Consider the following 21,138-nt stretch of genomic DNA (forward strand, 5'->3'; position numbering starts at 1 on the left):
GTTTAAAACTAACCAGACAGTCATTTGTTCACAATAAAGGGGGAAGATCTCTCTCTCTATCTCTCTGTCGACATCTTTTCCTTGCTCAGAATGATCAGGTTATTATTTAGTGTATGGCATACAATGTCAGGGAAATGTACACACGCTGGACACAATGCAGTCCCGACAGCCCAAATTGCTAGCTCATTCTGTTCAGCATTTGCGTGCCTATCCTTGGTGCACTGAGGGGGCAAGCAAGCTTACATCAGCCAACCAGCAGCACTCAGGTTGCCGCCTCTTCCGGGCTCCTCCGCTGGTCTCGCGTTGCCTCAGGTCCAGCCAGGCCCAGCACCAGCTTCCACATCGTGCACACACAAATGCAGCTAGGTTTCCCCCACACACAAAGTGATACCCCTTTATCTACTTGCAATATTGCAAGATTTCAAACTGCGGGGTGGGCAGGCTCCATGGAACAAGCGGCGGGAGCTCACCCAGTCTCATGGAATTGGACTCAAACTGCTGGAGTGCAGACCATTTCTGGCTGGCAGTGCCAGAATCATTAAGCCGCTGTGCCTCTGTGGTCAGATAATCCAGACTCTGGTTGCACATGTTGAGGGCAACTCTATAATGTCTACCTAGGAAGCAAAACGAACGGAGCTTTTGCCTGGCCCCGAGCCATGCCCTTTGTCGGGGTGTCTCTGCAAGAAAGCCAAACTCTCCATACTCCCCCCCGAAATCTAAACAACCCCTGCCAAATGCTCACCTTCAACACAACCTCCATTCTTGCATCTCCCTCTGGACCCTTTTCTCTCTTGCTCTCTCTCTCTGTGGCGCTGATGTGCCTTAAAACAGGGTAGATCTGAGAAATCCTAAACTCCATCCTAATTGGAAGAGCAGAAAGCCACCCATTTTTGCCACACCACCTTCTAGAAAAGCCAGAGAAGGAAACGGGCTCGCTGCTCCCAGCAGCTGAGATTCCCTGGATTGGCCCCGAGAACAAGTAACCTGTTCAAGTCACATTATTCCCGATGACCGTTTTGTACAAAGAACCATTTGTTGCTGGAGTGCAGCTGGCACCTGCAGGAGAGGAAAGCAGCACAATCAGCTTAAAGCCTTCTGCTAATCAAGTGTTGGACAATCGTCCTGGCAGGCAGGGCGGCCCAGTTCCAGCTCTTGAGCTAATGAACTGAGTTGCTGGCACTGCTGGCGGCCAATCTGCTCAATGTCAACCGCAGAGCTGCTGATGTGCCTTTCGAGGACAAAGTAGGCAGCCAACCACAGCAATGGTGGAAGAACAGTGGGAGATGGAGGAAGCCTATGCAAGATGGGGGGGGCATTGTCCAACCATGCACCGCTGTCCTCTTTCCTCAGGGACGGGAGTCGGTTCGGTTGTTCCAGGCAGCCCTGGGAGAAACAGGGCTTTTGCACTTCTACAGGAAGGGAGACGGACGAGGAACCTCAGAAGAAAATTAATGGTGGCTCAGTAATAAATCATCGGTTTATATTTAGTCAGGAAGTGAAAGGAAGTTGTGCAATCTCCTTCCTCAAGAGCTTTGCATTTCTTTCTTTCTTACTCGCATTCAGGGATGCTTCGGGGATGTAAAATCTAGGCTTGCCAATGATTCTCTTCCAGAATTTTGGCCCAGGCAAGGACGCTTCTGAGCAGCCCCACAATATTAAAAATAGGACTTCCGTGTTCCAATGTACCCCTAGGACAGTTCCGTCTTCTGAGCCAAGAAGATTGGCTAGGAGGGTCAGGGAACCAGAGCTAGCTTCGAATGAGGTGGCCTTTCACCAGCTTGGAAGGAGTAGGGAGGATTGGAAACACATCAAAATTCTTAACTATATAGGCATCTAACGATCAGGACTTATTTCCTACCGTGATTTACATTTTTTCCTTCTGAGATAATGAACATACAGATTGTAACAAGAGCTTTTCAGGGTTTTTTGCCAGGGACTGAAAAATTGTCTCTGGTCAGGCTGCAGTTACTACCAACTGCCACTGTTACAATCTATTATAGTCAACTTTGCTAAACTGCTTTCCAAAAGAAGACCACAGTAAACTCTGCACCAATCAATGAATGGAGAAGATCTTGCTTCATAAAGGAAACCAGCACATTTAGGTGCAAAATGGCTGGAAAGGTTGTGAGAGCCCAACTGGACAAAGGTCACACCAGGAGGTGATCCAGCTTCTCTCCGCCCCATCTTCCTTTTAGGAAAAAACAGGAATAACTGCCAAGTTTATCTTTCTGGCTGAGAAACTGCCTTTAAAGAATGGTTGCTGGAATTGGATATGTCTAGTTTAATGAAAAGAAGGAGCTAGGGATGACAGGATAGCAGTTTTCCAATACTTGAGGGGCTGCCACAACAAAGGGGTGGGTGGGTGTCGAACTATTTTCCAAAGGACCTGAAAACAAGAGAAGCAGCAATGGATGGAAACGAAATCAAGAGGAGAAGCAACAAAGAACTAAGGAGAAATTTCCTGACAGTGAGAACAATTAGCGGGTAGAACAGCTTCTCTCCAGATCTTGTGGATGCTCCATCACTGGAGCTTTTTAAGAAAATTGATTTGTCTGGAATGGTATAGGGCTTGCTGCTTGGACAGGGAGTTGGACTAGAAGACCTCCAAGGTCCTTTCCAACTCTGTTATTCTGTTCTGTTCTGTCCAGGTCTGGGAAATGCAACGGGAAATCTCTTCTTTCAATCTGTATTCGGTAAGAGTACAGTTAAAAGAGTTGCACAACCATAAATAGTGTTATGCAAACACTGGCAGAATTGTACTGGTATGCACAAAATTCCTTACTGATTCCAGACCTGTCTGTGCATTTCATCATCCTATTTCCAGATCTCAGGTCTGTTTCTTCCACCCTGCAGATTACTAAGACACATACTCCAGGGGTGGGATTCTACCAGTATGCACCTATTCACTAGAATCGGTTGTTAACCTTCTAAGCAGTTCGGAGAACCGGTTGTTAGAAGAAATTACTGGCCTAATCCTGGAAGGAAGGCAGGAAGGAAACATTCTGGTGTTGCTTACAGAAACTGCCTCTCCGTTAACCCTTATTACGTTCTTGGCAGGACTAGACTTCCTGTCTCTGGAACGTCTCTGGAGTTTTTCCCCCGCTCTTTTGCTGGTACTTTGCTTGTGTGGAGTGACCATTCAAAGTTACAATGGCACTGAAAAAAGTGGCTTATTACAATTTTTCACACTTACGACTATTGCAACATCCCCACAGTCATGAAAGGCCAGGTGAGGAGATGCGTGCCTCGATGTGAGTGATGTTGAGTTGGCCACACCCAGCCAGTCACATGGCTACCAAGCCATGCCCACCAATGAAGCCACGCCCACAGAACCAGTTGTTAAAAAATTTGAATCCCACCCCTGACATACTCTTAACTACTATCAAATTTATGAACAGTTACCAAATCAGAATAATCAGCAATACACTCTATTTTTTCCTCCTCTATTTTACCGTACCTTCCTATGTAAACAGCAGAGGTTTTCTTAACGGTTTAAAGCAAGTATTAAAACATTTATAAATTGACTTGGGCCGCGAGAAGCACAGAAAATGTACATGAACTGCTACACCAGATCAAAAGTCACTCATTCACCAATCATCCCCAATCATCCCTCATTCTGAAGTCTCAAAACCTTGTCTTTCAGACACACTCTTTTCTCATCACAATCTGAAGGGACAATAAAGCTGACTCCACAAGGCAGGATGTGGATCCTCAACCTTTTCAATGATATTTATTACGTTAAGGGGAATTGGCATACTCTAATCCCGACAGGCTCTACAGCACGTGAATATCTGGGAAGTAAAGCAGGTTGGAGTTGCATATATGAATCCTAAACTCTGAAGAAGTCCTTCTATCATCATAAATCAACAAACAGAGGATATTAACACATTTTATATTTACAAATACAACTCTAGAAGAATGGCTTTCATTGCAGATTAATCAAGATTGACAATCTTTAGCACTTACAAAATGACCTTAAGTTAGGTAGTCTGATTGTTCTGGTAGTTAAGAACTCCACTGCCTTCTGGCAAACCATGGCAGGCCATCAGAGGAATGATGTCTTCTCTGTAATTAGTAAAGTGCCCATGAAATCATGGGAAACCTACTTTACAGCTTTCTACAACCCTTACAACAGAAACTTACAGATTTAAAAACTGAAATTAATGAGGAACCCTTTCTGAATGGCTCCCAGTTTCAGTTATCACAATAAGAAATTGTAGAGTCTCTAAAACCAGGACAGCCCCCCTCCTCCCCGAGGGGTGATGCTATCCCACCAGAGCTGCTGAAGGATAATGGCAACTGTTGGGCAACAGCGTTGGCGTTTTTCCTCTATATGTCACTCAGGCACATTCCTCAGGGTTTGCACACAGCCATTATATTGCTTGTATTCCAAGAGAGAGACAGGGAAGCTCAGCTAACTATCAATCAACACGTTTGCTAAGTGTTGTTAGCAAACTTAATGCCTGCCACCTGAAGAACAAACTGTACCTTTGTGCACAAGCAGAATCAATTCCGGGTAATAAACAGCCCAATTTTCATCCCAGTCACTCCAGTTTAGTGCAGGTCTTGCTTCTACAACACTAATTGTAAAACTGCAAAATGGACAACCAATTAAATATGAGGCAGCAGTGTGCAGTGGGTGCTAAAAGAGCCAATGCAATCCTAAATTGCATTAATAGAGGGATACAATCAAGATCAAGTGAGGTACTAATACCAGATCTAAAGTACTGCACCTAGTTTTGGTCACCACACTATAAAAAAGATGTTGAGACCCTAGAAAGGGTGCAGAGAAGAGCAACCAAGATTATTAGGGGATTGGAGAGTAAAACATATGAAGAATGGTTACAGGGACTGGGCCTGCTAGTCTAGTGAAGGACCAGGGGAGACAGGAGAGCAGTGCTCCAATATTTAAGGGGCTGCCACAGAGAGGATGAAGGGGTCAAGCTATTTTCTAAAGCACCTGAAAGCCAGACAAGAAATAATGGATGGAAACTGATCAAGGAGAGATTCAATCTGGAAATAAGGATAAATTTCCTGACAGTGAGAACAATCAACCCATGGAACAGAAGTTGCCTTCAGAAGTTGAGGGAGCTTCGTCCCTTCAAGAAGAGACTGGACTGCCATCAGCCAGAAATGGTATAGGATCTCCTGGTTGGGCAGGGGGTTGGACTAGATGACCTACAAGGTCCCTTCCAACTCTATCTGTTAAAGACCTTGTTGAAAAATTTAGCTGCAAAGTAGGCCTGCTCTCTATACCTCACAGCCTCACCAAGCCACAAACCAGCCTTCAACCTGATATTGAGAGCAGCTCTTTGACCAGAGTGGAGTAACCCAAATTTGGGCAGGCAGTCTCCTTCCTAATTTGACAGCTGTAACATCCCCACAGTGAGATGCAACCCTGAAGACATCTTGCCTAACCCAGCCTCCGTCCGAAAGGGAGCTAGACAGGCCTGTATCTCAGGTCCTACTTTATTCAACCTCTGCTTGAACTCTACCAGGTAGATTATCCAGGCCAAATGACCATCCTCCCAAGGCAGCTGGGGTGGACATCCCTCCTTGGACACCTGCGGGACTTAGGCGAACACTCTGGACTGTCCCCCACTTTTTTCTAGGATCACTTATAGATAGTTCATGACCAGAAAACGCCAAGGGGTGGGTTTTTCCTTAAAGTTGTCAAGTTTGGAGACCCCTGGTCTAGGTGAACAGGCTCTCTCAGATGGCTGAGGATTTGGGGTTCTGTAGTCTCAGGAACTCTGCGAGAACCAAGATGGAGAAGCGGAATGAGACTTGCCATTCTTTTATTCCAATGATCACTGCCAAAATAACAGATACAAGAACCATGTCAGTGGCTGCTAAAAAGATAGAGGTTCCCAGAAAAGGCTTTTAAAGGTATTTGGTAAAATCCTAATAAAAGAAAGTCTGTTTAGTAGCCTCTTTGGATGCACTTGATGGAGCTGCTCTAGAAAATGTGAGCATCAACTATTTTTAAAGAAATATGCGACCCCTTTTCTGGAAGAGTCTAGTAGAATCATAATTTAAGATGGGACCCGCACTTTTATACTTAAAATTCCTGTTGCTTTTTTACTGTTATGCTCTCACCAAAAGGTTTAGAGAGGATTTAAAGATTTATGCCACATCTGAGGAACATCACCTTTTGCGGGGTGGGGGATGGGGGGGGGGATTGCTCTGAATCTTCCTGTTTTCAGAAACCCCAGGTATCTAGGCATGTCCAGGCTCCCAAATCCAGGTGATGGGAATCAGAAGCCCGTGAAATGTTTAAACAGAAACCGCATTGAAGAGCCTCCTAAATATAATCAAGACATTTCTCTATTTAAAGACTTGATCAACCCAAAGTTCAATCAATCAATCAATCAGAATATAGCTGGAAGGGACCTTGGAGGTCTTCTAGTCCAGCCCTCTACTCAGACAGGAACCCCTACATCATTTTACACAAATCATTTGTCCAATCTCTTCTTAAAAACCTCGGGTGACGGAGCACCCACGACTTCTGGTGGCAAGCTGTTCCACTGGTTAATTGTCCTGTCAGGAAGTTTCTCCTTAGTTCTAGGTTGACGGTCTCTTTGATTAGTTGAGCAGAGACTTTTGATCAAAAGCCGGAGTCTCCAAACTTGGCCATTTTATGACTTGTGGATGTCAACTCCCAGAAATCCATGCTGGTCGGGGAATTCTGGGAGTTGATGTCCACAAGTCTTAAAGTTGCCAAGTTTGGAGATTCCTGATCGAAAGCCTCAGTTGCTGTGGCTGATCAGTCTCCTCTCTGTGGTTGAGGAATTTGGTCTTGTTCACACCCAATCTACTGGGGCTGCCCATCCCTGAAAATATATGAACTACAGGAAGAGAGTGGGGAGAGAAAAGGGCTTCTCAAGAATGAATGAGTGATTTCATTCCAGTTGATGAAGCGGAACTCAAAAGAGCAAGAAATGTCTTTTCTCGACTGGGCTCTTCCAAAATTATACACAGATCCTGTCCTTTGCTTCCCTTAAGACTAGGATCATCTTCCAGATTATCTCAACTATTTCTTAAAATCCCTTTTCAAAGTCTTGTTTTTCCAAGGAAATTCCGATATGCACACGTGTGCATATACACACTTCCTGCATCAAAATGATTCAAAACGAGATGGTGAAAGTGCACGAACAGAATTAAAATAAGCTAAACATTTAAACAGTAGCAAATAAATTATGTTTTTAAAATGCTCCAACTAATGTACAGATTACCCTACATGTTAATGAGTTAGAGTAACTTAGAGCTCAAAGCATTGTTAGAGACTCCACACACCTAGTTTACGGTCTGTTTCTGTCGCTCCCCTCTGGGAGGAGGTTTCGAAGTGGGACTTCCAGCAAGACTTCCAAATTCTGGAACAGCTTTGTTCCTTATGCCATCCCCCTGGTAAACTTGCAAGATTGGTTTTTCTCGCCATGTACATGTGCACATCTGGATTAGATTGTGTTGTTGTTTCTCTGTGTCATATAATATATGTGGGTACATTCATATTTATTTATTGTCATATTTATGTAGTGTATATTGAAGATGGTGACCCTTTGAGAGCTGTATGCAACAAAATTTCATCTTAATGTATGCCACTTAGCATACATTCAAAGTGGCAATGAAGTTATTCTAGATAGATAGATAGATAGATAGATAGATAGATAGATAGATAGATAGATAGATAGATAGATAGAAAGAAAGAAAGAAAGAAAGAAAGAAAGAAAGAAAGAAAGAAAGAAAGAAAGAAAGAAAGAAAGAAAGAATTCTTTATTGGCCAAGTGTGATTGGACACACAAGTTTTGGTGCAAATTCTAAGTTGAGCATCATTTACTGTACGGTGCTCCTAAAGCTCTTCCTGCAGAATGGATTTCTTTTTTAACCCCAGATCTCTCCCAAAGTTCAAGGGTCCAAAGAAGAAGGGAAGAAACACCACTGAAACTTGGGAGACAAAAGGCTGGGAGAAGTCACAGAGAAGCAGCCACCAAGTTCTAGGCAGAAGGGCAGCCAAGTCATCTCAGAAAACGCAGGCCAGACTCGGGGTCCTTTGGGTTGGAGCTGCCTAAAGAAACCCACCCTTAAATGAGGTGCACGAATCACAAACCACTCCCCAAGTTGAACCTGGGCCCAAGTGGGGAACGGATGGGCCGAACGGAAGGGTCAGCTCTGCCTCTCCCCGGGCCCGGAGGCAAAGCCGCCTCAAGCAGGCCCTGAGTGTCCCAGGGCCATCCTTGCAACCCCCGTCATCTACAAAGCAAAAGCAAAACGAGTTTTTCTCTGCTGCTGCTATGTGTCAACTCCCTGCCCAGGCGCCACACTCGTTCCACACCCGGGAAAGTTCTCGGGGCCCCAACGTCATCCATGCTCTGCTAAGGGGGGAAGAAGATGGTGGTGCGGTTTTCCTCCCTCCCTCCTCTTCCTCTTCTCTGAAAATTCTGCAGCTTCAGCTTATTATTTGCAGTCACACTTCCTAAAAAAGAAGAGGACCACAGACCAGCATGATTCTGGGGAAAAGGCCATGCAAACCACACACGCAGAGCCAGGCCTCTGGCAGCTGGTCAACCCGTTGCTTATTGGAAAGGGGGAGGTGACACACACACACACATTCTCCCTGCCAAAGGCTCAAAGGCCCAGAGATACACATCGTCCCCACCCTGTCATGGTTCCATAACTATATGAAAGTTTGGTTTTACTGCCAGGCCTCTCAGGGTAGGCTGTTTGTGGAGCCCCAGATAGCACCCTGTGAGGCAGTGGGTTCTTTGGATGAATACTGCAGATGCAGTTTTGGTCACCACATTATAAAAAGATGTAGAGATTCTGGAAAGAATGCAGCAAAGAGAAACAAAACGAAAAGAGGGTAAAACATAGGAAGGGACAGTTGTGGGAATTGGGTATGTTTGGTTTAATGAAAGGAAGGATCGGGGAACAGGATAGCAGTGTTCCACTATCTCAGAGGCTGCCACAAAGAAGAGGCAGTCAAGCTATTCTCCAAAGCCCCAAAAGGCAGGACAAGAAGCCACGGGTGGAAACTAATCAAGGAGAGAAGCAACCTGGAACTAAGGAGAAATTCCCTGACAGTCAGAACAATTAAGCAGTGGAACAACTTCAGAAGTTGTGGGTCTTCCAACACTGAACGTTTTTCAGAAGAAATTGGACAACCATTTGTCTGGAATGGTATAAGGCAGAGTTCCCCAAAGTTTCCACCTTTGCAGACCGAAGGCGATGTGGGAGGGGGAGATGGTTTCGCATGAGCTGCTGGCAAGCATTCACATGCACACGCTCTATTTGCGCAAGCAGTGTGCCCGCCACATGCACAAGTCATGGGCGTGTGTGCGTGCTCACTGGCCATTTCCACAGCCCAGTTGCAATCCCCCCATGGCCCAGAAGTGGCATTCAGCAGGTTCTGACCAGTTCTGGAGAAACTGTAGCGGAAATTTTGAGTAGTTTGGAGAACTGGCAAATCCCACCTCTGACTGGAGGTTTTACAGTCTCCTTCCCCCGCCACGCCCACCAAGCCACGCCCACAGAACCGGTAGTAAAAAATTTTTAAATCCCACCACTGTGCACGGGCCATTAGTGGGCTGTGGCCCACAGGTTGGGGTCTCCTGCTTGTGCAGGGGGTTGAACTAGAAGACCTTTAAGGTCCCTTCCAAATCTGTTATTCTGTCATTCTGCTTACATTTCTTTTCTCTTAGGCAAAAGAGAGAATGAGACATGCACCCAGGGGTGGGATTCTACCAGTATGCACCTATTCACTAGACCCGGCTGTTAACATTCTAAGCAATTCAGAGAACCGGTTGTTAGAAGAAATTACTGGCCTAATCCTGTAAGGAAGGCAGGAAGGAAACATTCTGGTCTTGCTTACAGAAACTGCCTCTCCGTTAACCCTTATTACATTCTTGGCAGGACTAGACTTCCTGTCTCTGGAACTTCTCTGGAGTTTTCCCCCCCTCTTTTGCTGGTACTTTGCTTGTGTGGAGTGACCATTCAAAGTTACAATGGCACTGAAAAAAGTGACTTATGACCATTTCTCACACTTACGACTGTTGCAGCATCCCCACAGTCATGAGAGGCCAGGCGAGGAGATGCGTGTCTCAATGTGAGTGATGTTGAGTTGGCCACACCCAGCCAGTCACATGACCATCAAGTCACGTCCACCCAGTCACATGACCACCAAGCCACGCCCACCAACTAAGCCACACCCACAGAACTGGTTGTTAAAAAAATTGCATCCCACCCCTGCATACACCTGGACAAAAATCATTTGAGAGTCAGGTTTTCCAAACTGAATCAATCAAGGTGAAAACGTTTTTCTGCTGCAATTATCAAAGATGGGCAAACAGCAGCTTGTGATCATAGAAATAAAGGAGAAGTCGGCGGCTTCCGCTGCAGCCATTTTGTCTTCTGCTAGGAGGGAAGCACGTAAAGATCCTGTCCAGGTTAGACAGCAGCCTCTGCCCCTCTGCGTCCCCACAACATGGGAGAGCTGATCTCCCACACAGCCGATGTTCCTGTTCTTGTCTTTGTTTTGTGAGGCATTCTGCTCCTCTTCACCACAAGCTGAGAGGAACAATGCTCAAGCTACTTCTGGGGAGAAAAGAGTCCAACGTGGGAACAGAAGAGGACAGGAAAGCTTTTGGTGTGGCATATGACTCACCGGAGAAGAGCCTAATGCTGGGAACCGTTAAGGGCAAAAGAAGAAGAAGGCGGTGACTGGATGGAGTCCCATGAGCTTAAATGGACTCTGGGGGGTGAGGGTGGTGGAGGACAGGAAGGCCTGGAGGAACCTTGTCCATGGGGTTGTGATGGGTCGGACACGATTTCACAACTAATAACAACAACAGTGATCGGGTGTATGCTTGGTAGGGAGACAGGGGGCAGACAGGTTTAATAAGTACCGGTTGCTCATTTAGGAGGGAAAAGGGACTGCACAAACAACCACTGCCCTTGGGAAGCCAAGGCTGCTCCCAGCCTTCTGGAAAGGCTGCCTGGCCGTTGGGATGGAGGTTTCTTTGGGCAGAAGGTTCAAGGTTGGCTGGCTGTTCTCCTCAGCGCAACCTGTGAATGCCTGCATGCAATATTTTAAATCGAACCTTTCATCTTCATTTAATGTATTGGAGAGATAAGCTCCCTCTGGCCATGGAGGGGCCACTCTTAACCTATTCAACCAATTGAGTCCTCAAGGGGGAAAGAACTGGGCTCTTTTCTCTGCCACTTTGACTGGCCCAAAGCTGGAGGACAGAAGGTGTGAAACATGCACACCTTGGGTAGTTTCAACTGACGATGGATTCGAAAAGGTCAGACCACCCATTGTTGGCTTAGGCAAGGCAGCCTCCAGTGTTGGCCAGTTGCAATCCTTCTCCCTTTGTTCAGATGCCAAGCACAGGGCCCTGATAAGCAGCTGATAAAATGGATAAACGGTGCCAGGAAACGTCCTGACCGGCTGGGAGAATAATGCATCATTATTAAGTGGCAGCGAAGATAAAACTCTGCCAGTCGCACGGAGGGGGCGGCATAAACTTCCCCCAAATCCAGTACAGAACTCCTTCATTCATATCTCGGGGTAACGTCCAGATTCCTCCAAACCAACAGGAAATACAGATTTGCCATCCAAGGAAAACAAAAGAGGCAGACGGCCTTGCCCTGTGCCAGCCAACCAGAAGCTGACACGGCAGCCACCACAGGAAACCCAGCGAAGTGACAAGGAGATGACTCGGAGGAGGGGGGTGGGGGCGAAACCTCCAGCCCCTTTTGACAGCTTCCTCCTTGTTCCCCATTCTGTGCAACCTTCTTCCAAGCCCAGGGACAGAAATGTCGAAACAAGGACGACAGGATTAGTGAAGGGAACATTTATGCCAAGTTAAGTCTTGCGTGGCTGATGCCCATTATAAAAGCCGAACCTTGGTGTTCTTGGCACGACCCAGGACAAACATCCTCCTGGTTCAAAGCCGCAGAGAGCTTTGGATGTGGCCCAGCCAGTTTCACATGGATCATCCAAAGAGGCTGACGGTAGCTGGGTGAGAATATTGAACACCAATTGTTTTGGATTTTAATTTTACAGTCTTGGAAGAAGCAGGATGGAAAGGGGAGGATTTTACAGGGCTGACAGAAGAAGGGAAACTTAGCTTCTGAGAAGCAGGCAGCAAAAGAAGAAGAAGAAGAAGAAGAAGAAGAAGAAGAAGAAGAAGAAGAAGAAGAAGAAGAAGAAGAAGAAGAAGAAGAAGAAGAAGAAGAAGAAGAAGAAGAAGAAGAAGAAGAAGAAGAAGAAGAAGAAGAAGAAGAAGAAGAAGAAGAAGAAGAAGAAGAAGAAGAAGAAGGGGGAGGGGGAGGAGAAAGAGAGAGACGGAGAGGGAGAGAGGGAGAGAGAGAGTGTTTTTGGTCTAGCGGTTAAGGCACCAGGCTTGAAGGAAAGAGACCTGAATTCAAGTTCCACCTTAGCCACCAAAGCCCGCTGGATGCCTTTGGGGCAGTCCTTCTCTCTCAGCCTAACCCACCTCTCAGGATTGTTGTTGTGGGGGAAATGGGAGGAGGAAAGTGTGTGAAGTATGTTCACTGCCTTAAACTCAAGTTGTGAAAATAATAAAAGAGGGATAAAAGCATGAGCCATGGTGGCGCACAGTGGTTAGAATGCAGCATGGCAGGCAAACTCTGCCCATAGCCAGGAGTTCGATCCTGACCCACTCAAGGTTGACTCAGCCTCCCATCCTTCCGAGGTCAGTAAAATGAGGGTCCGGATTGTTGGGGGCAAGAGGCTGACACTTGCAAACCACTCACAGAGCTCTTTAAAGCACCATGGGGAGGTATATAAGTCTAAGTGCTACTGCTAAATAAGCAATTTTAAAAAGATAGATGGCACGACCCAAAAAGAATGACAAGAGCAAAAAGGCCCTGGCTATGGAAGATGGCCAAGACCTTGCAGAAGCTCCAGACTGAGGGACACTTTGGGCAGCTGCTATTACGCCCCTCTTGCGAGATAGGCAACAGGGAAAGAAGCATCAAAACAGACCTTTTCAGAAAAAGACTGAGAGGAAGAAGGTTTTCCCAGCATTACAGCGATATCTTATGTCATCTGGAAATCCCTGAATCATTTTCTTGAACATTCAAGAGTGGAATTCCCCAATTTCAGTGAACAGTTGATCACATGGCTGAATTTCCATCACGGTCAACCTAAAATCACCATGACTTTCACTTCAGTCTGCTCTTCCTTGCTCCGCCCAAACTCCGGCCCTTGCCAGCTGTTCTGTATAAGCGCACCCTAGAAATCTTTTACGAGCATCACGGGGAAGTTTGGAAGCCTGCCTCTGATTTCTAATACCCAGAACCCGGATAGCTTTAGGAGGAGTATTTGCTGCCCCCAATTAAAAGGGAACCTATCTCTTTAAAGCTCTGCGTCCCAAACGCCTGCAGAAGTTAATATAACTATGTGCTGTGACTTTGACGGAGACGCAGCACAAGGAGGGTCATTGTCGCTCAATGATTAACTTGGCTGGGGGAGGGAAGACCCTTGACTTGATCGGAATGTGGTCTAACTCAGTAGCGAGGCTTTGGCTGCTGCAGAAGGCAGCCAGACCGGGCATAAAGGTTAATGCATTCCTTCTCCGTGCTGGCCTTGGTCCTCCGGCCATGTCATTCCCAAAGAGGTCCTTGCTCTCTGGAACCATTAAATCCCGCTGGCTAGCCTCTGCCTGCACTTCCTCCAGGGAGGAGGAAGCAGGTTTTAAAGAGGCAGGATGCTTCTCCAGAAGAAATAAGAATGAGACAAGGGTAGCCTGGGCCGGGACCCCCTTTTCAAATGTATGAGGACTTGTAGAGCTCCTTACCAACAAGGGAAGGCAACTCTGCATGTAAAGATTATCCCCCAAGGAATCCTTGAAAACCAAATTTGGGCTTCATTTTTCAGGGGCACATATGGGGACCCCTCCCCTCTATCTTCATCCCCCTACAACCTGAGCAAAGCCTGACCTATACTCCTCTTTGAGTATGCCGGTAGTTAGATGCTCAGAAACGGAGAGGCTGAGTGGTTCCCTCCCTTCAAACTCCAGAACTGAATGTTCAACCTTGGCAGGGAAGCCTCCGCTGCAAAAGCAGCCTGGAACAGGTTAACAGAAAGAAGAGGGAAAGGGAGGATACGAGAAAGGTTTTTTTTAAAAAAATATTTCTTCCTTTTAATGTTTCATTTCTGGGACTGTTTTTATTTCTCGGCTAATGTCAGTATAACTGAAGGAGTTTCTATTCGAACGCAACACCCACTGACCCTTCTACAATCGCTCTGAAACGAATGCAATGATCATTCGTAAAGCATCTGCAGACAAAATAAAAGTTGAAATCACCCACCCCATCAGGAAAATCCCACTCAAGCTCCAACCGGCCCACCAGGCCCACTAAGCAGCACAAACACAAGGCGGTGTGCAGCCAGCCGGAGCTCAAGGCCCTCAGGAGCCTGGCTGGGATCTGAATGGAGTTCAGCCTAGGAAGGAGCCTGACCCACTGCCCAAGGGTGGGGCTCTTTTCCTCCCACCAGCAGGGCTGCCCCCACCCCCATCCCAGCAGCGGCAGCCTCTTCTTTCCCTTCTCCACCTGAGGGTTTTAAGGAATCAAGGGACACGTTAAGGATCGATGAATCTTCCTCCTTTGCCTCCGCTCTTCCTCCTCCTCGCCTGCAAACAAAGTGAATTCTATCCCCGGTTGGAGCTGCAAAGGGGATCCTGGCTGGCCATTCTTTCCACAATTCTTTTATCAAGGAGGAAGGAGAATAAGATTAGCTGGTACACCCACGTAAGGCCAACCCTGGCCCCCAGGATGGTCCAGGCACGATGCAAAGTGCCGGTTGAAACCCTTCATGCCAAGAGGCTGGATTGCCCTTCCTGGGGGCTTCTGTTCCTCCCACTAGACCTGGCAGAGTAGGCAGATGTCATGCGGAGGAGGGTCCAGAAAGTGGGACTTCTCTGCCCTATGGAACACCCCAGTGGGGCTATTCATTTTTTTTTTACTACTGGTTCTGTGGGCATGGCTTGGTGGGTGTGGTTTTGGTGGGCGTGGCAGGGGAAGGATACCGCAAAATCCCCCTTCCCTCCCCGCCCCACTAACCTGCTTTCCAGCTCTGTTCTCCTGTGCAGGGCAACCAAAGGAGACCCAGCCAATCAGCTGGGACTCAATGGAAGGCAGAGAATAGATGGGGTTGGCGGGCCAGTCACAGGTGGTATTGACCAATTCTTCAAACTAAAATTTCCGCTACCGGTTCTCCAGAATTGGTCAGAACCTGCTGAACACCACCCCAGGAGCACCCTCCTTGGAGACATGGACAGCGTCATCCCTACTGGCCTTTTGGGAGATTCGACTCTTCCCCCAGGCATTGGGGCCAGACTCTTGGTCGAGGATTATTAAGTGCTTTTTTTCCCTTTTCCCATTCCTCCTGCAATGCTAGGAGCCTTTGGAAAACCACCACTTCCATGGACGAGGAGCTCCCAGAGAGTCAGTGTGAAAGGCCAAGCCTGGTCTTTCTCTATCCTTGAAACAGGGCTGCTGCTCCCCATAACTGGCCAGGCCGGACAAAGGCAGGTTTGCAAAAGCCTCCCCTCTCCCCAGAAAACTGACTTACAAGATCATCCAAAATGAGTTGGAACAAGCTGATCCAATTCCAGCAGCAAACGCGAAAGCCATCCCGGCTCCACCAAAATCTAGAAAAGCTTAGGGAGAGGTCAACAGATGGTTTTAGTTATTGGGGGAAATTAAAATATGTTTTGAAAATGTGACCGGGGCTGAACAAGAATACTCCAACACATTAAAAATTAAAGTGATTAAACTATTTGGCATAAAATGAAGAAATACTCAAAGGAGTCAGAATTTTGCAGAGCAGATATATGAGGCAAACACTATAAATGTCAGCGTTCAAAAAAAATTAATAGAAAGGAAACCATAAATCCATTGAGAATGTTGAAAAATGGCAGGCTGCAGGTATAGATGGTATAGACAATTATACGCTAAAACACGCTTGTGGTTTGCTTGGGGAATAACTGTGCCATTTGCCAAAAGGGTCTGATGAGGATCGTGTTGGTGTGGGACGACGGTTGCCCTGTGCAAAGCGAAAGTGAATGCTAAACTGAAGGGAGGTGGATTGTTAAGTGTGCCTGGGGGGCACTGGAAGAATCTTGACCGAAAAGGAATGAGAAAGAAAGAAAGAGAAGCAACACCGAAGCAGTGCAACTTTTCCTTCTTTGGAAGGTCCCTGAGAAATGTGTGAATGTGATAAAGTTTACACATGTTGATTGACACAAACCAAATGATAAAGCAAATGCACTTGGATCACCAAATGGTTGATATAATTGTGAGGTTGAAAGTTGGTGGCTTGAATGCAGTAAGAGGGATTTATGATGAAAATAAAGCATGTGTGGAAGTAAATGGATTACTTAGCATATGATTCAACTCTGAACACAGAGGATGTGTAATATTCCCTTGATGGATACATTTATGGTTAATGTATAAAGAACACTTTCACTGTTGCTAGGGATCTTAGCTGGCGACATAAAAATACACATATTTTTGTATACAAAGACACTGTGTTGTTGGTTAAAAAGCCAAAAGTTGGAATACCACAACAAAGAAGGTACCTTTTACCTATGTGGTGGTTATGCAAAAAGATTTAAAAGCGCTAGAAAGAAAAAATACACCAAAACATTCAGAAAGTTCTGAAACTCAAATGCAAATTAAAATCAAAAATATTTGTTTTTAGGTATGATCCCAAAGAAGATAAATGAAAGGTATCACAATGTTCTAAGATGTATGCCAAGTGGGGCAATAAACAATCTTCGTACAATTATAAACATATAAGTAAATTCCTATTACATGGAAAAAAGAAAGCAGATTTTATGTACCTTAAATGCTACAAGTTGGATGATCTCTATGAAAGACACATGTTGAGGTAGTGACATGAATGGTGACAAACTGAAGAAGGTAGATAAATTGAGGTATCTTTACAGAATGTTTACTACAGATAAGGAAATACATGGAGAAATGTTAAGATGATCATACAAAGCTAGCGGCTACCATGTAGTCTCTTGCAAGAAATCAATGTTTGTTTTAAAAATGCAAAATGGCTATCAGTAAAAATGTTCTTCTGCCCTCTGGGTTATAAGGAAATAAGGTTTATATCAGGAGCAGCATGAAATATAAGCTGGGTGCAATGGGAGGGAATGAGCTAGATAGGAAAGGTGAGTGGTAAAACTAGAAGAGGCAGGATCAAGTATGAATGGAATTGAACAACTGCGAATCAAATACAGGATTGGATGATCTCTATGTTGAGGTAGTGAGGATCAACTATGAAAACAAATGTATGAAGGAATTGTGAAGGAGAAGACAGACAATATCACGGTTGTGCAGAGTTAGGAAGAGTAAACTTCTGGTCTCAGTGATCGACCCAGATTGGATCTTGCAACATTATCCTGGGACACAAATATTTGTCTTCATTCATTCGTGAGAGTTAGACATCCTTAAAAACGGTGCCAAAGTTAAAGGAAGAAATTGTGTTTGATGAGAGCAAGCATGGAAAGCTAAGGAGACGCAGTGGTCACTGGTCGCCATGTTTCCTGCCCTGAAACGGTCCCCCGTGTGGCTGGCTTTTGGGGATCCTTCCACCCCAGACACCCCGGGCCCAGCAAATGCTCCAGCTGGCAAAGACCCTCCTAATATTATGACAAAAACTGACCCCTCCCCCCCTAGGGTTGGCTGAGGTTGTGCTAACAGTCTGGTCTCTTGGCAGCTGGCAACTGGTCATAGAACATAGAATAACAGAGTTGGAAGGGGCCTTGGAGGTCATCCAGTCCAACCCCCTGCTCAAGCAGTCGGAACAAAGACCTGAGCTCAGCCCTGCCATGCTTCTGCCACTTCCCCCCCCAATAGCCCCCGTAGGAGCGTCTCACCTGCCCAACTAACTGCCAGTGCCAGCTCTGAAGGTAGCCAGAATCCACAAGGCTTCTCCTTCCCTTTCTTTTCTTTTAACTTCACTTTTGTCCAGGCTGCTTGGCCAACCATGAGCCTCAGTTGTTCTGAAGGACCATTTGGGGGGGTGACTCAGTCTCCCTTGTCAAGCTCTATGAAGACGATGAAAAGCCCGAATGCAACCCCTCCATTTTAGGAACCCAGGAAGACACCCCCAAACACCGAAGAAGCTTCTCATAGACTTACCTCCTTAAAACAGTCCTTATATGAGGACCTCTCATGGACTATGAATGCTAACATGCTTGTAAAGAAGGCACAGAAGAGTTTGTTCTTCCGGAGAATGCTCAGGAAGATAAATCTATCTCAGCCTCTACTTCTGTCGTACTACCACAGCACCATTGACAGCGTCCTGACATACAGCATTCTTGCAAGGAGCAGCTCTGTAGCAGACAAAAAAGCTCTGTAGAGAATCATTAAAACTGCCCAGAATATCATCGGGCTCCAGCTACCAGCCCTGGACGACATCTTTGCATCTCGCTGTTTGAGGAAGTTGCACAACATTCTCAGAGACTCTTCCCATCCTGCTCACAATCTTTGTGAACTGTTGCCTTCTGGCAGGAGGTACAGAACTATTCAAACTTGGGCCACATGTTTTCTGAATAGTTTTTATCCCAGAGCTATAATTGCACTTCACAGTGAACTTAAGGATGCTTGTGTGTTTTTAGGGGGCGGGGAATTTTGGCGGGTGGGGAGGTATTTGAGGATTGTCATGTGTGTGTCCATGTTGAGTCTGTCTCTGGGTGTCATGTGAATCTCACTGTATGTGTATATTGTGTATATACGTACGATGACAATAAAGAATTCAATTCAATATTTCCCCATGCTCTCTCTCAGCCACTATTGTAGCACATGCAGTCTTAATCCCACAGATACACCAGCAAATCAAAATGTTAAATATAAAAGGAAAAATTAGTCAGGCAGCAGCCCAACAGGAGGTAATAAAAAGACCGACATTCCACTTTGAAGTAAATACCAGAAAGGAGGAGAAGCACAGATAAAGTTGGAGGTTATGGATTAAATAAAAGTGAGGAGATCTGTGAACAGGACATTGGTGGGTGGTTTGATGTCCTGTGACCAAGTCAGTTAGTTAGGCGGAATCAGCAAGAGCTCACTCTCCGAAGATGCCATGGAGACTTGATCCAACACTCGCAAAAGCAACAACAACCACCAAAAGCAACAACAACAACAACCAAAAGCAACAACAACAACCACCGCCACCCCGATCTCCCTTCATCTGCCTTCCCACTTTGGAGACCTTTCGGCCAGCCCACCAGAGGCTCTAAGTCTGGGGTCCCCAAACTTGGCCACTTGAAGATTGGTGGACTTCAACTCCAGGCTGGAGAATTCTGGAAGTTGAAGTCCACCCGTCTTAAAGTGGCCAAGTTTGGGGACCCAACTCGAAGGCCACCAAAGGGCCCAGCGGGCTCTTCAGCCGCACCAGCAGAGCAGCAGACAAAATTCCGGCCAGGCCATTCCAAGCCTTTGGCCTGAAGGCTGCCGGGGAGGGGGGTGGGTGGGTGGGAGTCCCGTTCAAGGGCCCCCCACGGGCTTCTGCCTGCCCAGGGCGAGGAACGAGGTCCAGGCCCCCCGAGCCCCCTGGAGAGCCCGAGTGCTCGCGGCGTTCCTCGGGGCGCCTCACTTCAGCCAGCCCGACCTCAGCTGGAGAGGGCTGGGCAAGCGCTGCGCCCGGAGGGCTCCCGCCTGGCTCTTCTCCGGGACGGCCGCTCCTTCCCCGGGGCAGCTCCGGGCCCCCGCCAAGGCAGCAGCTGGCCGGGCGGGAAGAAGGGAGGCTCCGGGCCGGTCAGCTTCGGCACCCACCCGAGCAGCGGACAGCCCCGCTCCCCGCTGCCCCGTCCGCCCGGCCGGCCGCCTCCCAGCGCGAGGCAACGGGGGAGCCGCGCGCTGCAGCCCAGCCGCCGGGGCGTCCAAGCGGGGCTGCGCGGCCAGAGCTTCAGCCTTCCAGTCCTCGCGGGCGGCGGCGGCGGCGCGTCGCCCGAGCTCCGTCCCGGGAGCAGCTGCAGCCGAGCCGTCCCGCCGGTGCCCTCCCTCGGCAGCCGCTGTCGGCGCCTGGGGGGGGCAGCCGGGACCCCGCCGCCCAAGCGCCCGAAGCCGCGGGAAGCGAGCCCCGGCAGGGCGGCCGAGGAGCGCGGTCGGCTGCCCCGAAGGGAAACACCCGCGCCCGGCCGCTCCAGCCGCTGGAGCCCCGAAACGCCGCCCCGCCGCCGCCCCCTCTTACCCCGAGGCTGCGTCTGGGTCCCCGGAGCTCCTTGCTCGGCGCGTCCCGCTCCCGCCGTCGTCCCTGGTGCCGGTCTGGGCCGCCAGCCGCGGGGCCCTTTCCGGCGAGCCCGAGCAGAGGAGCCGCGCGGGTGCCGCTCCCGGCCCTTGTCCGAGCGGGCGCTGGCTCTGCGCGCAGGTGGCCGGCCGGATGCGGCCGCCTCTTGCCCGCCCCTCCCGCTCCGCTCCGCCCGCCCGGGCCCCTCAGCCCGCCGGCCTCTCCACAGCGACCCTGCGCGGTTGGCCCGGCTGAGAGCCGCGCGGAGCTCCCGAGGCGCAGGGCGGACTGGGACGTCGCAGACGGATCCCTCCCTCGCTCCCCGGTCCGCTTTCAGGGGGATTGGGAGCGTCTTCAGTCTCCGTTGAGGATCGGAGAGCCTGGATCCAAGGAGCCGGCCAGTTGTGCAACTCTCCCCCTCGGGAAGAGAGTCGCAAGGGACCTTGGAGGTCTTCTAGTCCAGCCCCCTGCTCAAGCAGGAGACCCTGTATCAAAAAGGAGGGTCTTAAGCGCCTCCAGTGCCAGAGCCTCCACAGCTTCCGAAGGCAACTATCCCAAAGGGGCTTTTTCAAGAGGCAACTGGACTTTCTGGTTCGTCTCTGAAGACGTTTGGCTTCTCATGCAAGAAGCATCTGTGAGTGGGCGAACAGGGGCAGCCAGTGCATGCCCCCATCCCCCCAGCTCCTTGCTTGGCGCATCCCTCTCCCGCCTTTGTCCCTCGTCCCAGCATTCCTTTCTTTGAAGGCGTTTCACTTCCCACCCAAGAAGCTTCTTCAGCTCTCTCTACTGCCCCAAGGTTCCTGCTGCCACCCAGGCAAGGAAGGTGGCCTCCCCAACTCCAGTGCTGCTGCTTTGGTTGGCAACTCTTG

The 21,138-nt window shown here is 48.2% G+C and overlaps 1 protein-coding gene across 3 annotated transcripts in view; it reads right to left on the reverse strand.

Annotated features, from left to right (window-relative positions):
- Positions 1 to 20,441, reverse strand: part of STARD8 (StAR related lipid transfer domain containing 8) — a 74,918-nt gene extending 54,477 nt beyond the window's left edge. Inside the window, exon 1 of one of the 3 annotated variants that reach the window (XM_026703125.2) lies at positions 20,234 to 20,441. The gene's annotated coding sequence lies outside the window, so the exon portion shown is untranslated. The remainder of the gene's footprint in view (positions 1 to 20,233) is intronic. The other 2 variants (XM_087940863.1, XM_026703126.2) reach the window with 2 other exon arrangements.
- Positions 20,442 to 21,138: the final 697 nt, after the last annotated feature.

The sequence above is a fragment of the Pseudonaja textilis genome, chromosome 12, assembly GCF_049901715.1.
Source record: "Pseudonaja textilis isolate UNSWEBS1 chromosome 12, rPseTex1.2, whole genome shotgun sequence".
Lineage (NCBI taxonomy): Eukaryota > Metazoa > Chordata > Lepidosauria > Squamata > Elapidae > Pseudonaja > Pseudonaja textilis.